The following is a 16,109-nucleotide window of genomic DNA, read 5'->3' on the forward strand; positions in this document are numbered from 1 at the left end:
TTAAAAAAAAAAACACATGATTTTAAAAAAATAAAATTTTAAAAATTTTAAAAAATTAATAGAGGGGAACAGATATTAGCTCAAGTGGTTGAGCACCTGCTTCCCATGTACAAGGTCCTGGGTTCAATCCCTGGTACCTCCTTAAAAAAAATTTTAGTAGAAATGCATTCCTGGAATGAAATACTAGAGAACCAACACTATAAAAATTTGTTTAATTCATTGGTATTTCACAGGAATTCAAGAATAGCTTACAGAGGGCCCTACTTTGGAATTTGTGCTCCTGAGTGTGATGGAGCTGGACTCAGATGTGACTTTTCTACACATGCCTCTTCTGTCACTTTTACTGAACCTGTGGTTGGCGCTAGGGATGGTGCCTACTCAGGATACTTGACTCTCTGGACTGCCCATGTGCCAGCTGGGCCCTGAGCCTCAGCAGAGTGGTGACTCCTACTCTCTGGTTCATTGGTGTTACCCAGCTCAGTTAACAAGGAGGTGAAGATGGTTAACCGCCACACCAGGGAATCAAGAGTGCCTACAACTGTAAGCAAAGGAATTGTATCTATCATTCATGCGAAATCTAAGCCCCCTCTTGATCCTGAGGTGGAGGGGACATTGCCATCCCAGGGTCCACAGAATGGAGGAATAAAATATGGACTAGAGTGGACTTACTGATATTCTACTATAAAACTACTATGACAAGCAATAGAAGAAATTTTAGCATTGAGGTGGAGAAAGTGGACACACTGCTGAGGGCAGGGAGAAGGTAGAAGAGATGTGATGTGGGGGCATTTTTGGGATTTTGAGTTGCCTTAATGATATTGCAGGGTCAGTTGCTGAACTTTATATATCCTGCCATAACCCACTGAATGTACTGGGGGAGAGTGTGAACTACAGGGTAAACTGTATCTGCATAGTACAGCGGTGCCCCAAAATGTGTTCACTGAGTGCGATGAGGGTGCTGCAATAATGAGAGAGGTTGTTGGTGTGGGAGGAGTGGGGTAGGGGAGGGGGGTATACAGGAACCTCTTATATTTTTTAGTGTAACAGTTTTTTTGTGATGTATATATCTTCAAAAAAATACAATTTACAAAAATGATGTGGGGAGTGGGGAGTGGGTTATATGGGAACCTCTTACGTTTTTTGGTTTTTTATGTTTTTTAATGTAAAATTCCTTGTGATCTATTAATTTTAAAACATTTTTTAAAAAAAGAATAGCTTATTTCCTCAAGGAATAAAAGATTATTATTTTGCACTGATTGAATTAAGGAAAATATTTTTTTCTGAGTTTAGTAACAGAATTCTACAACAAAGCAAAAGTCCTGGGCATTAATGGGATTAAGAATGACATGATAGCCAAGATTAATTTTCAAGTCTTTAGGCTATAAAATCAACAAAGTTTGTCAATGAAAATGAGAAATCTTAATTAAACTTCTGTTAAATTCAGGTATTTGTTATCACAGTTAAAAAATCATTTAATGTTTAAAATCATTTTACTGTTTACCTGATGCTTTTTATATTGTTTGAACATCTAATACCTCTTTTTTGAGATTACTGTTTCTCTCTTGGTCTTCTGCTTGGTGTTCATCTATCAGAGTGTCAATTCAACTGCTTAAAAATATCTCCAGAGGACTTTTTAAAAGGTTTTCTTTCTTCTTTACATGACATCTTACTATCTGACATTTGTTTCTTGTTTATAGCAAAGTTATTTTACAGGCTTTATTTCCTTTATAAAAATAATTTATTTTTATTTGTAGTAAAACACACATAACAAAAATCATTTTAACTATTTTAAGTCCACAATTCTATGGTATTAACCACATTGACAATACTGAGTAACTTTCACCACTATTTCCAGACTATCTTCATCACCCTAAATGAAAACTCATACTCATTTTGCAATAACTGTCCATTCCCCCACCCCGGTAACCACAATTCTGCTTTCTATCTCTATGAATTTGATTATATTAAATATTTCACATAAGAGAAATAATACACTATTTGTCCTTATGTGTCTGGCTTATTTCGCTCAACATGATGTCTTCTAGGTTCATCCATGCTAGAGCATGTACCAGTGCTTCACTTCTTTTTGTGAGTGAACAATATTAACATTTTACTTATTGACCATGTTTTGTTTATCCATTCATTTTTTGATGGACACTGGGGCTGCTTCCACCTTTTAGCTATTGTGAATAATTCTTTAAATGCAATGATTGATATACAAATATCTGTCTGAGTCCCTGCTTTCAATTCTTCAAGGTATAAACTTAGGAGTGGAATTACCAAAATGTTTTCCACAGCTGCTGTACCATTTTACATTCCCATCAACAATGTGTGAGTGTTCTTATTTCAATACCCTTGTCAACACTTTTTATTTTCAGTTTTTAAAATAATAACCTTCCTAAAGGGTGTGAAGTGGTATTTCACTGTAGTCTTAATTTGCATTTCTGCAAATTAAAATGGCTAATGATGATGACCATCTTTTCATATACATATTGGCTATTTGAATATTTTCTTTGAAGAAATGTTTATTCAAATCCTTGATACATTTTTAATTGAGCTTTTTGCTTTCTTGTTATTGAGTTGTAGGAGTTCTTTATAAAGTCTGGATATTAAATCCTCATTAGATATATGGTTTCCAAATATTTTCTTGCATTCTGTAGATTGTCTTTCACTTTCTTGGTAATGTCCACTGGTGTACAAAAGTTTTTAATTTTGATGAAATCCATTTAATCTATTTTTTTCTTTTGCTTCCTTGTGGTTTTTGTGTAAAATCTAAAAGTCCGTCTATTACTATAAGGTCCTAAAGATATTTCCCTCTATTTTCTTGTAAGAATTTTATAGTATTAACTCTTGTATTTAAATCATTAATCCATTTTGAAAAAAAATTGTATTTGTTAAGAGTTAGGGACTACATTCATTCTTTTGCATGTGGATTTCCAATTGTCCCAGCAGCATTTATTGAGGAGACTCTTTCCCCCATTGAATGGCATTGCCAACCATGTCAAAATCAACTGGCCATATAAATATGGATTTAACTTTGGTCTCTCAATTCTATTCTATTGGTCTATATGTCTATCCTTCTGCCAGTACCACACTGTTTTATTTTTTTTTTTAATTTTTTTTTATTAGAGAAGTTGTAGGTTTATAGAACAATCATGCATAAAATACAGGATTCCCATATAGCACCCTAATATTAACACCTTGCATTGTTGTGGCACATTAGCTACAATTGATTAGAATACACTGTTTTAATTACTGTAGATTTGTAGGAAGTTTTATAATCAGGAAGTGTGAGTCCTTTTTCTTCTCTTTCCAGATTCTTTTGGCTATTCTGGGTCCCTTGAAATTTCATTTGAATTTGAGGATTAGCTTTCCATTTCTGCAGAAAAGGCAGCTGTAATTTTGTCAGGGATTGCATTGAATTTGTAGATCACTTTAGTAGAGACATCTTAAAAGTATTGTCTTCCAATCAATAAGCATGGGGTGTCTTTCCATTTGTTTTGGTCTTCTTTAATTTCTTTCAACAATTTTTTTTAGTTTTCATTATACAGGTCTTTCATCTCCTTGGTTACATTTATTCTTAAGTATTTTTTTCTTCTAGATGCTATTGTAAATGGAATTGCTTTCTTGTTTACCTTTTCAGATTATTCATTACCAGTGTATAGAAGCTGAACTGACTTCTATGTGTTCTTATATCCTGCAACTTTGTCGAATTCATATATTAGTTCTAATAGCTTTCTTGTGGATTCTTTGCGGTTTTCTACATATAGAACTATGTCATCTGTGAATAGGGATAACTTCACTTCTTCCTTTCCAATTTGGATGTTTTTTAATTTTTTCTCTTGTATGACTGCTCTGGCTAGAACTTCCAGTACAGTGCTGAGTAACAGGGTGACAGTGGACATACTTGTGTTCTTCCTGATCTTAAGGGGAAAGCTTTCAGTCTTCACAATTGTGTATGATATTTTCGTGGGTTTCTCATAAATCTCCTTTATCATTTTGAGGGAGTTCCCTTCCATTCCTAGTTTTCTGAGTGTTTTTATTATAAAAGTTTGTTGGATTTTTTCAAATGTCTTTTCTGCATCAATTGAGGTAATCATGTTTTTGTTCCCTTTGTTCTATTCATGTGGCTTATTAAATTGATTTTCTTATGTTGAACAATCCTTGCATTCCTGGAATAAATCCCAGTTTGTCATGATGTATAAATCTTTTAATATGCTGTTAGATTCAGTTTGAGATATTGGTCTATAATTTTCTTTTCTTGTATGGACTTTATCAAGCTTTGATACCAGGGTAATGCTGGCCTCATACAATGAATTAGGAAGTAATCCTTATTCTTTTATTTTTTGGAAGAGTTTTTGAAGGATTGATGTTACATCTTCTTTAAATGTAGAAATCATCAATGAAACCATTCAGTCCTTGAGAATTTTTTGTTGGGAGTTTTTAAATTTTGATTTGATCTTTTTACTTGTAATAGGTCTGTTGAGATTTTCTATTTCTTCTTGCATCAGATTAAGTAATTAGTATGTTACAAGAAATTTTTTCCATTTCATCCAGGTTTTCTCATTTGTTGGCATGAAATTGATCCTAGCACCCCCTGGTAGTTCTTTTATTAATTATTTTTGTTAAGTGTCCCCACTTTCATTCCTTATTTTAGTTACTTGATTCCACTCTTTTTCTTTATCAGTTCTGGTTAAGGTTGGTTGATTTTATTGATCTTGAAAAAAAAAACTTTTGGTTTTGTTGATTCCCTGTATTGTTTTTCTATTCTCTATTTCATTTTATCTCTGCTTTAATCTTTGTTATTTTCTTTCTTCTACCAACTTTGGGTTTGGTGTGCTCTTCTTATTCTAGTCTATTTAAGTATGAATTTAGGTTATTGAGTTGTAATCTTTCTTCTTTTTTAATGTAGGTATTTTAGAACTATAAATTTCCTTCTGAACATTGCCTTTGCTGTATCCCTCACATTTTGGTGTGTTTAATTTTTGTTCTCATTTGTCTCAAGGTATTTCCTAATTTCTCATGTGATTTCTTCTTTGACTCATTGGTTGTTTGATTTCTGCATATTTGTAAATTTTCCAGTTTCCCGTCTGTTCTTGGTTTCTAGCTTTATTCCATTGTGGTCCAAGAAGATACTTTGTATTATTTCAAAAATATTAAATATATTAAAATTTGACTTGTGGCCTAACATATGGTCTGTCCTGGAGAATGTTCCATGTGCACTTGAAATGCATGTGTATTCTGCATTGTTGGGTGGAGTAAGTCATATAGGAGTGTATGTTGGGGATTGAATCATGTCCCCCAAAAAAGGCATGTTCAAGTCACAAGCCTTTGTTCTATGTGAGTGAACTCATTTGTAAATAGGACTTTTGAGTATGTTATTAGTTAAGGTATATAAAACTGAATAAGGGCAGACCTTAATACAATATAGTTGAAATCTTTATAATCAAAGGAAATTGGAGAGGCCTAAGGAAATAGATGTATCTAGAAGTCCACAGAACCCAGAGGAGAAAGACATTATCATGTGCATTGCCATGTGATGGAAAAGGCAAGGAACCCCAAAGATTTCCAGCCAGCTAGAAGAAACTGACCTTGGGAGGAAGTAAGCCTTTTAATTCTGAAACCATAAGCCAATAAATTACTGTTTTTAAGTCAACCCATTATAAGGTATTTGTTTCAACAGTTAGGAAACTAAAATAGGGGTGGGTGAGTTGAGGGGGAAGCAGTTACAAACCAAAAGTATAATAATAAAGAATTATATATTTTCCCATGTAGTTTTCTTCACCAGTGTTCTTATTTTCTTTTTATGCCTTTGAGTTATTTTCTAGTGTCCTTTTATTTCAGACTTAAAGACAGACTACCTTTAGCATTTCTTGCAGGGCACATCTGATAATGAGCTCTCAGTTTTTGTTTATCTGTAAATGTCTTAATTTCTCCTTCATTTTTGAAATACAATTTTTCAAGATACAGATTTCTATAAATCTGTTTTTTTTCTTTAAGGAGTTTGAATATGCCATCCACAGTGTTCTGGCCTCCATGGTTTCTGATGAGAAATTTGCTGTTAATTTTATTGGGGTCTCCTGTATGTGACAAGTTGCTTCCCTCTTGTTGCTTTCAAAATCCTCTTCGTCTCTGGGTTTTGGTAATTTCCTGTAATGTGTCTTATTGTAGATCTCTCAGAGTCTATCCTACTTAAAATTCATTAAACTTCCTGGATGTGTATTCATGTCTTTCATAAGGAAAGTTTTCAGTCATTATTTCTTCAAATAGTTTTTTCTGCCCATTTTTCTCTCTGTTTTCCTTCTAGTATGCCAAAGATACATATTTTGGTATGATTGATGGTGTCCCAGAAGTCCTTTTATTATTTTCATTAGTTTTTCTTTCTGCTCCTCACACTAGAGAATTTCACTTCTCTTCAAGGTTATGATCCTTTCTTCTGTTTGTTCAGACCTCCTGTTGAATCTGTCTAGTAAGTTATTCATTTCAATTTCTGTACTTTGCAACTCTAAAATTGTTGACTGGTTTCTTTTCATAATTTCTATTTATTTTGTTCGGAAAAAAAATTTCCTAATTTCCTTTCATTCTTTGTATATGGATTCCTTAGCTTGTTGACATATTTTATGCAATTGATTCAAAGCCTTTGACTAATACCCAATGTCTGAGCTTCCTCAAGAAGAGTTTCTGGCAAATTCTTTGTTTTTCTTATGAATTGACTTTACTTTCTTGTTGCTTTGTGTGTTTTGTAATTTTTTTTTTAGAATTGGAATTTCTGAGTTAGTTTGTTGTAACTCTGGAAATCTAGTTCTCCCACTCCTCTAGGATTGCTAGGTTTTTGCTGTTGTTGTTGCTATTATTGTTGAGGGCTGGAGCCATCATATTTTACTTTCTCAAACTACTTTTGCTCCCAGGAGAAACACAAAGAGAAATGAGAAAGAGAAAAAATAGGCACTGCCTCTTTAAGACTCCTCTGCTGCTTTTGCCTAAAGGGGATTGGAAAGTGGCTGCCTTCAGAGCTGCGCCCCACCCCAGCAATCTGAAGTAGCTGATCCAAGGCTGTGATCCCGCAACACCTTCCCCCACCCCACCCCACCCTATTCCTACCCCCATCTCAGATTCCTGAAGATTAGCCCTTTAGAGCCCACTCTGGCACCAGCAAGCCATACTAAGAACCTAAGCTGCAGTCCCAGCTGCTGACTACCACACAGTTGAGCAATGGAGGATGGTAGCCGCCATGCAAAGGGTGAAATTCACCAATATTTATGCAATTTACCAGCCTCCTCTTCCAGCTCTCCCCTGGATGCTGCACAGTATTCCACTAGACTCCCAAGTTTCAAGATAGTTGAGCCAGACAATTTCTGCCAGTTCAATAGCTGATTTGGTGGAGGAACTGATTCCTGGAGTTCTCTATGCTGCTGTCTTTCCACAGTCCTGTCTCTACAACACAACTCTTTCTGCAAGGAAATATTAGTGAAGAAATTGCTTTTGTAAATTTGTTTTCTTTTAAATTTTAAAGACTCAAATTGAATATATTTAGATATATTACATAATCTGTTAATGATTGCTGATTTCATTGAAAAGGAAACTATCGGTTCATGAAAAGAATAATCTAAATAAGAACAAAGAGTGTATATTGTGTTCTGTGAAGATTTATGTGTTTAAAAAGTCAAAAAAAAAAGATTTATGTGTGTGTATAGAGATATGATAGAGATACAGAGATATATTTATACAGATAAATGCACATATCTATATACACTAATTGCATATTCAAAGATTTTTACTAGGTGGGGTTAGGTCTACAAATATTTGATAAAATGTTTATTTATGAAAGCACTTTCTACCAACTGAATCCAAGAGCTGAAATGTATGATGCTGGAAATAGACAGTATTAATGGGTGTTGTGGGTAGGGTAGAAGCAGAGACATTTCTCAACAGATGAAAAGTGTTAAGTAAATTGGAGGATTAACCTGTTATAAAATAAAGAAGGAGGAACATAGAATGTTTGAAGATGGGTAAGGGGCATAAACCATACTATTTCCTCAGCTAGGCCCCAATTGGCCTAGTTTAGCACATGCATTTCAGAATCCCCATGTGGGATCCTCATGTAAACTACTTATTTAACATCTTTGGTGACATAATCCCTGAAAGTAGAAAGAAGCACAAAGATTCATGAGTGCACTGCTACTGGTGTCACAACATCAAAAGGAGCTAAGAAAGGAATCCAGCTGCTAGAATTTGAAGTAGGAGAAGAAACCACTGCAGATTGTTTATGGAAGCACAGATGGCTAAAGGGAAAACAGCCTTCTGAGAGCCTGCTTGCCAGGAGAAACACTGGTAAGACACGGTTACACTTTGTTAACATTTCTCTCCAATTTGAAAGGGTCTTAATTTAAGCTATAATACTTGGCACTTTTCATATATTACTTGTATACAGATCGCAAACTATAGAAGTTTGAACTGGAAAACATCTAGAGAGAGAAAAAAGCAGTTCACCTAGCAGGCAGTCAGGGCACACAATGACCTTTTGGAGCCCTCAAAAGAATTTCAGAAGCTTAGGAAAGGCCAAACATGGAATGGACCGCCAAGCATGACAAACACATAATTTAAAAAGCATGGTTAGATTTGGGGTTATAAAAAAATTAAATCAGAGTAAAGGGATTCATTGGTAGACATTTATGATAACAGTCTATTACAAAAGCAACTGAAAGTTCACTTTACAACTTAAAATGAACACTCAAAAACAAGTTGCTGAGGAAGAGTTAGAATAAGTTCACATAACTGTTCATAAAGGGGCAGACAATGAATCACATTAGCATAATTTTTGTACTTCTATTTTAATTTTAACTTCTTAAATTGTACCCTAAAAATACAAAAATAATATACATCATTAGCCTCGTTCTGCTTCCTAACAGAGGGAAAATTTGTATACCATTCAACAGCCTGATTGAGACATATCTACAAAGACTGAAGAAAGAAAAAAGTGTTGAGGTAATAATACTTAATATTTCTATATTTAATTGTCTAATTAGAGTTCTTTGGGGAGCCCCAAACACAGACTGAGAATGCAGATACATGCACCCGAACACATACTATACCCAACTGGAGGCCAGAATAATCTTCCAGCTAAGCATCAAGCACAAATGAACTAGGTTTCCTAACTTCAATCTAGATAAACCAGAGAATGGGAGAATACATAAAATGCAACTTAACTTTGAGGATATCCTTCCAGGGTTATTTTAAGGAAAGGCTCAAGCCAATTCATATTTAGTTACATAATATTTTAAAAACCCAACTGTTTAATGAGATATATACCTAAACAAACAGGATATTTTTTAAATTGTTTCAGAAAATCATGTAACAAAGTGAAAAATTAAAACATATTCCATCACTGATTTTCAAGAATTAAGCAAAATCCCAGCCCTCAGACATCCTTTCAATATATATATGGAAATCTGTGACTCAATTCTCTTGTCTTTGACCTTACATAAGAATGGGCAAATTCATTTTTGAGCTCTGTATTTTTATGCCAAACATTCAAATAAATGCAGAATAATTCATTTGGTTTTCTATGTGTTACTTTATGTTGATCAGATTCCTCCCTTTCAGGGTGTGACTTCCTCTTCTGAAATTGGTCAGTCTCTGGAGGCAATGGGTCTCAATGTGTGGTCCAGATAATCAGCATCAATAGCTAAGTGTCTGATGGACAGACTAAATGTCTGATGGACAATAGGGAGCCCTTGGAGCTTTTCGAGCCTATCTCTGACCACAGATAAATCAGTTAGAACCACTGGGAGGCTATGGCGATTGTCCAGGTAAATGTTGTTGTGGGTCTGAATTGGGACTGTGGTAATAGCAACAAAGATCATGCCAAATATTTAGGAGTTAACAATGACAGAACTTGTGATGAGTTGAGTATTATGAAGTGGAGTGGGAAGAGAGAATAAGGCAATTTTGTTTGTAATTAAGGCCATGGGCTTCAGAGACAGAGGGTTTCAGCTCCATCTCTGCCACTTGTCAGCTGTGTGACCATTGGCAAGTTATTTTCCCTGCTGAGATTCCTCATCAGAAATCATGTTGCCATGATCAATTTGTATGGGGATTAAATGAGCTCATATATGCTGGGGATCAACACAGTGCCTGGCAAATAGCAAGTGCTCAATAAATACTAGAAGGTTTTAAGATTATTCCAGATTTCTGGCCTGGGTGGAAAGGAAGGAAGGAAGGGAGGGAGGAAGGAAGGAAAGAAGGAAGGGAGGGAGGGAGGGAGGGAGAAAAGAAGAAGGGGTAAAACAGAAGGAATGTGGTATGAGGAATTTTATTCATTACTAAAAAAAAACGCTGTTTCTATTTCTTTCTATTTGTGTATATTTCTTAATGGATTGCAATGTTTTCTGTTTATACTCTCTTTATAAATTGTCATGCACATCAAAGGATACTTTATTCTTACCCTTCCACACACAAACAGGCAGACCATTCTCTGGGTAAAGTACTTCTCATTCTTTAAGAAGCAGCTCAAAGATACTTCCTTGCTCCTCTGTGACGCCACACTTGCCTCCTCATATAGAACAGAGAACTGCCTCCTTTGTGCCACAGGTATACCCACTGCTAATTGACACACATACCCTGATTGCATTCATTTATCTATTTACTTGTCCACCTCTCCCAGAGAGAGTTGCTTGAATAGCAATATGTTATCAACCTTCCCATCCCAATTACCTAGCTTAGGACTTGGCACAAAGTAAATGCTCCACAATTTTATTCCCCTAAAAAACTATGTCCCAGATAGTAATGCAAGATATTTTAGTATCAGAAATAAATAAATGTCTCCTCTTAAATTACCAACAATTTAATCAAATTTAATAAGGGCTGGACACTATACAGACACTAAAGTAAATCACATTCTTTCTGCCTTCAAAAAACTAAGGATGCAATTGAAGGGTGAAGATATAAACACGAGAAAGATTAAATAGCAATAATACTTCTCAATAAAAGTTCAGAATAACCAGGTCAGAATGCATTATCGAGTTCAGAGAATAATAAAATTACTTCATCTGCCATGATTAAGGATGACTTTGCAGCATTTTTAGGATTTGAATAAGTAAAGATTTCCAGAGAAAAGGTACTGTTGGTTAATAGGCCAAATCACGGAAGGCAAGAAAGGTAGAAAAACAGACTGGTTTCTGGATATGTGAAAAATCTGGTTGGCTACAGTAAGCACTTGTGTATGATGGCTGGGAGGAGAGAATGCTAAAAAGGTTATGAAGTTCCAGTGAGCACTGGGGATCCAGGGATGGGGATATTTTCCTAAAAGTGCTTTAGGAAGACTCACTTGGTGGTGGTGATGAACTTGGAAGGAAGAGGCCACAAAAAGGATACCAGTTAAACACCCAGTTAAAAATCTGTCAAACATTGTGCTTTATAAACATTAAATTTCATTGTTAACCTAATCCTATAAGATGACTGTACAAGCTCCATTTTACTTCCCCAAGCTGGTTAGTGAGAGAAACAGGATTTGATCCCATCAATGGCTTTTATCTCAAAAACTCATTCTGGATCAGAAGTATGCTGCTTCTCAGCCGTGGCATGATAAGGAGCTGTGGGGATGGCAAAGAGGGATTCCCTCCCCAGAGTTATGAAGATAGCTGAATTCACAACACCAAACACTGGACAGATGAGAGTGGGATGAGTTTATAAGTCACACACACACATTCCAGGAGGCGGAGGACACTGCATGTCATGAAGGGCCACATGGGTGAACACCTAGGCGCTGTGGAAAGCAGGCTTGATAGTATCCAGAGAGTGAGGTGCTTCCTGTCCCCACAGGATAGGGCTTGTTTGACTAATTCCACAGGCTGGCAGGGAACTGAAGCCCACTATTCAGGGAGAAACAGAAACTTTGTCTGATTATCATGGTAAGGAGGTTTATTTGGCTGAGGGTTTTATCCTCCAGAGCAGAGTAGGTAGGCAACCTGTAGTTAGTCCCTTCAAGGTCCTTCTAGTTTTCCCCTAGTTATCTAGGCACACATAACATCAAACAAATCTTATACCACAAGGGGACACATATATAAGAGAGATTGGGAAATGAAAGTAAAACCAGGAGGATTCAGTGACTCATTGATGTGAGGGAAGGGAAGTAAAAATAAATTCCAAGCCTTCATGTCTGAGGGATGAGAAAATGGTGAGATTAATATAGGGTAGACAGGAAAGGGAACCATTTTAGGGGTAGCAAAAAGATGAGCCCAGCATTAAATGAGTTACAGATAGTAATGGGGCGTTTTAGTGGATATGTCTGGAGGTTGGAGATTTGGAGGATGAAATCTCTAGTTGTCCTTTCTCCAGCTAGAATGCAGCAATGGCACCATGATGGAAATGAAAATGCCCGTAGGAATCTAGCCTCAATCTTCCTTCTCAATGTTTTCTCCAAGTTAAAACATCAAAGGGGACTTCGAGGAAAGTTGATGGAGTAGGGAACTCCAGAATTCAGTCTTTCTATCAAAGCAGCTATTTTGCAGGTGGGAACTTCTGAAACAACCCTTCTGGGGCTCTGGAGTACAGAGGAATACTGTATAGCATCCAGGGAAAAGCAAGAGGAAGAGACTGATAAAGTACAGTAAACTCACAACTTCTCTAATTAAAAAAAATACTTTAGAGGCATACAACAGCAAATTTGCGTAGGCAGAAGAATGAATCAGCAAACTAGAAGACAGGACAATCAAAATTGAACAGTCAGAAGAACAGAAAAAGAATAGAAAATATTGAGCAGTGTCTCAGGGATTTGAGTGACAGCATGAAGCACACAAATATATGTGTCATGGATGTCCCAGAAGAAGAGAAGGGAAAGGGCAGAAAGAATATTTGAAGAACTAATGGCAAAAAAGAAAAAAGAAAAAAATATATATCTACATATTCTGAAGAGTTTAGATATTATGGCTTAAAAGAGTAGTCATTTTTTTGACCAACCAAGACTTTCCCGCCTTCTGATGCCAATTTATGCTCAACTGCCTTTTTTCCCTAACAACTTAAAGTGTGAAAACATATGCTTTCCTCTGTCTGCACCCCGTCCACAGCATATCCTGTAAAATACCATCCTTCAGCAGTTAACTTATAGATTTAGAATGAAACAGATCTTAAAATAAATGTTCAAGGGCTCAAGGAAAACAGTGGGTTCCTAAAGTAAATATATCATGAGGCCAAACATTTCAGAAAATATTCAAGTTCCGTACTTTTGCCTTTCCTAAAGGAGTCTTTTGAGGACTATTGCTTTTTTCTTTTCCAATTTAAAAATATGAAGTTTGTGCAGTGATCATTTCCCTTTGGGTTGCATATGTAGGAATGCTGTACTTGGCCCTCCAAGAAAGATACACAAAGCCTAAGCATTCACTACACTCTGGAAAAAGGAGCCATTTCCTAAGCAAGCTCTGCACTGTTAGAATAGATTGTAATACCAAGTTAATGTATGCCTCATTCTGGAAATAAAAGAAAGTTTTAAAAACTCAATAATCTTTTATTTCTAATAGTATGATCCAGTAATAGATAACATGACATTGTTCAGTAGCTAAAAGTAGATGGCAAAGTGTTTTTCTATATATGTTCCACAACCTTGAAAAGAAGTCCAAAGAATGGAATGAAAAGAATATCTCATATTCTGTCAAAGCCTCTAATAATAAAGGCAGAAATGGGAGTAGAATCTTTAATTTTAGCACAGGTGGATCCAATTAGGAAAAAATATGTTTTCTGAATCCAGAAATTGTAGAGTCTAAAAGATATAGTTTTTAGTGAAATACAGCAGGGATATTCATTCATTTATAACAGTACTTTGAGTATAACTTAAAGGTTAAACAGGAGAGGAAGACAACAAAGCACATGAAATTAGCTATGGAAGTTGATTTTAGCAGAGTGGTGGACACTGTGTAACTTACTTCAGGAGGTGACTGATACTATAAAATATGTTTCTCTTCTTCAGGAGTTTGGTAATGTTTGGATTTCATTCCCATGTCTTCCCATTTCCAATGTAGAGTCTGTGTGAGGATAAATGTCCTCACAAAGGAGGATGTTTGTACAAACAGCCTGTACATAGTGACTAAAAAAGAATCACATACATGCAGCCCCAGCCAGGCTTTAGAAACTCCGGAGAATACTAAGTAGGCTTTTCAAAGGCTAGTGATATTCTACAACTGGAACCACAGAACACTGCTCATTAAAGAAATACTGCGATCAAAATCAATAAATGGTATGGATATTTTAGATATGGGGGGCATTAAAGTAACCCTCGGTTATATATGTACAATAAGTGGAGAGTTGGGAAATGTCAAAATGTCTGACAATAGAAGAATTAATGGGCAATTTATGTACATCAATTTATTGAAATATTATGCAGGTATTAGACGATTATGAAAATTAAAATGAAACTTTAAATCTATGATTTAATCATTGCTGATAAAGAAGAACATGAGTGTGTATATGGATCATAATCACGGAAAAATATGATTTTACACAAAGGCTGGAAGGGAGAATAACACATGAAAACTGTTTCCATGGTTGTATAATAGAATTTTTAATATTTTGATTTTCTGTAGTATTATATAATAATTTTAAAACAGTTCATGAACATCCATTATATTCTCCTCATATGTCTAACACAAAAATAGAAATTGACAATTCAAAATTAAGCAATCTTTTTTCTTCAATAAAGAGGAAGAAGAAGAAAATATTTTGCTGGGCTCGACACATGTTTCTGCCACAGTGTTAACCATGTAACCTCAGGTAAATTACTTAATCTTCCCTTACTTCACTTTTCTCCTTCATAAAATGGAAAAACGAATGGAACCAACTTCTCATGGTTATTGCCAAGATTAAATGAGATGATCCATTGAAAACTTTAACAGGGTGCTTGGCAAATAGGAAATGTCAATAAACGGAAGCCATTTATACAAAACATAAAGCACATTCTATACATATTTGTGTGTTACATATGTTTATATTTGTAAAGGCACTGAGTACATGTCATTTATACATGTTCCATAAGCAGGAACTATCACACAGTACCAATGTAGCTACATTTATAATATTTATTGAACATGAACACATACTATACAGCAGGAATTCTGCTAAGAAGTTTACACACATATATTATACATTATATGTGACATGTAATTTTTCTATATTACAAAAATTCTGAAACTTAGGAATTATTATCCCCATTTTACAGATGAGGAATAGAGACTTAGAGAAGTTAAGCATCTTCCCTCAACATCCCAGAGCTACTAAATAGCAGAGCCAAACAAGAACAAGGCTATGGACACTGAAGACCAAGCTCTCAACCTCTAGCTACACTCATCCAATAAATGAGAAATAAAATACACTTAGCTCACACTTCAACCCAGCATATGACTCATTAGTATGGTGGCACTCAATAAAATGGGGAGCAGGGCTCCAGTTATTCCTTCAATCACCTTCAAGGCTGACACCCTGCTGTGAAGTTTCACAGCCCCTTGTCTTATCTTATTGGTAAGAATCCAGGTCTCCTCACCTCTGCTGCTTTCAACAAAGCCAGTTGGACTACCTTATAAATATCCTCATTGATAAATGAGGATAAAGGGTAGTGAGGTCTGCCCCAACTGATGTTAAGGGAAAATAATTCCTTTTTTTACAAAGTGTAAATGAAAGCTCTTCCTGTACAAATAAATCATTTTAACTATTTAACAATATCAAATAAGTTCACTTTTACTCCTGGTATGTCACTAAGTCTTTAATGTGCTACTGTGAACTTGGGATCCTCAAGAGAAGGATTTAACATGCAGCATTTCCAAGGTTTTGTTTTTGTTTGTTTTTTGTCCCAGAACCCTTTGTTCTGGGAGACCGATTAACACCTCTGGAATGAGTGTTCCTGGGGCCCATTCTGGGATGCTGATGTAAGGGGAAAAGCCACAGCCAAGCATCAGGAGACAGGAGCTCCAGTCCTAGCCCTCAGCACACACGGTGTGCTTAGTTGACTAATTCAGGCCTTGGTTTCCTCCTACAAAATAAGGAAATGTTGTCTAATATCTGTGGTGTGCAGAATGTCTTTCTGTGTCAAATGTGTGGAAAAATCTACCCACATGAATACTCTGCAC

The sequence above is a fragment of the Dasypus novemcinctus genome, chromosome 11, assembly GCF_030445035.2.
Source record: "Dasypus novemcinctus isolate mDasNov1 chromosome 11, mDasNov1.1.hap2, whole genome shotgun sequence".
NCBI classification, from domain to species: domain Eukaryota; kingdom Metazoa; phylum Chordata; class Mammalia; order Cingulata; family Dasypodidae; genus Dasypus; species Dasypus novemcinctus.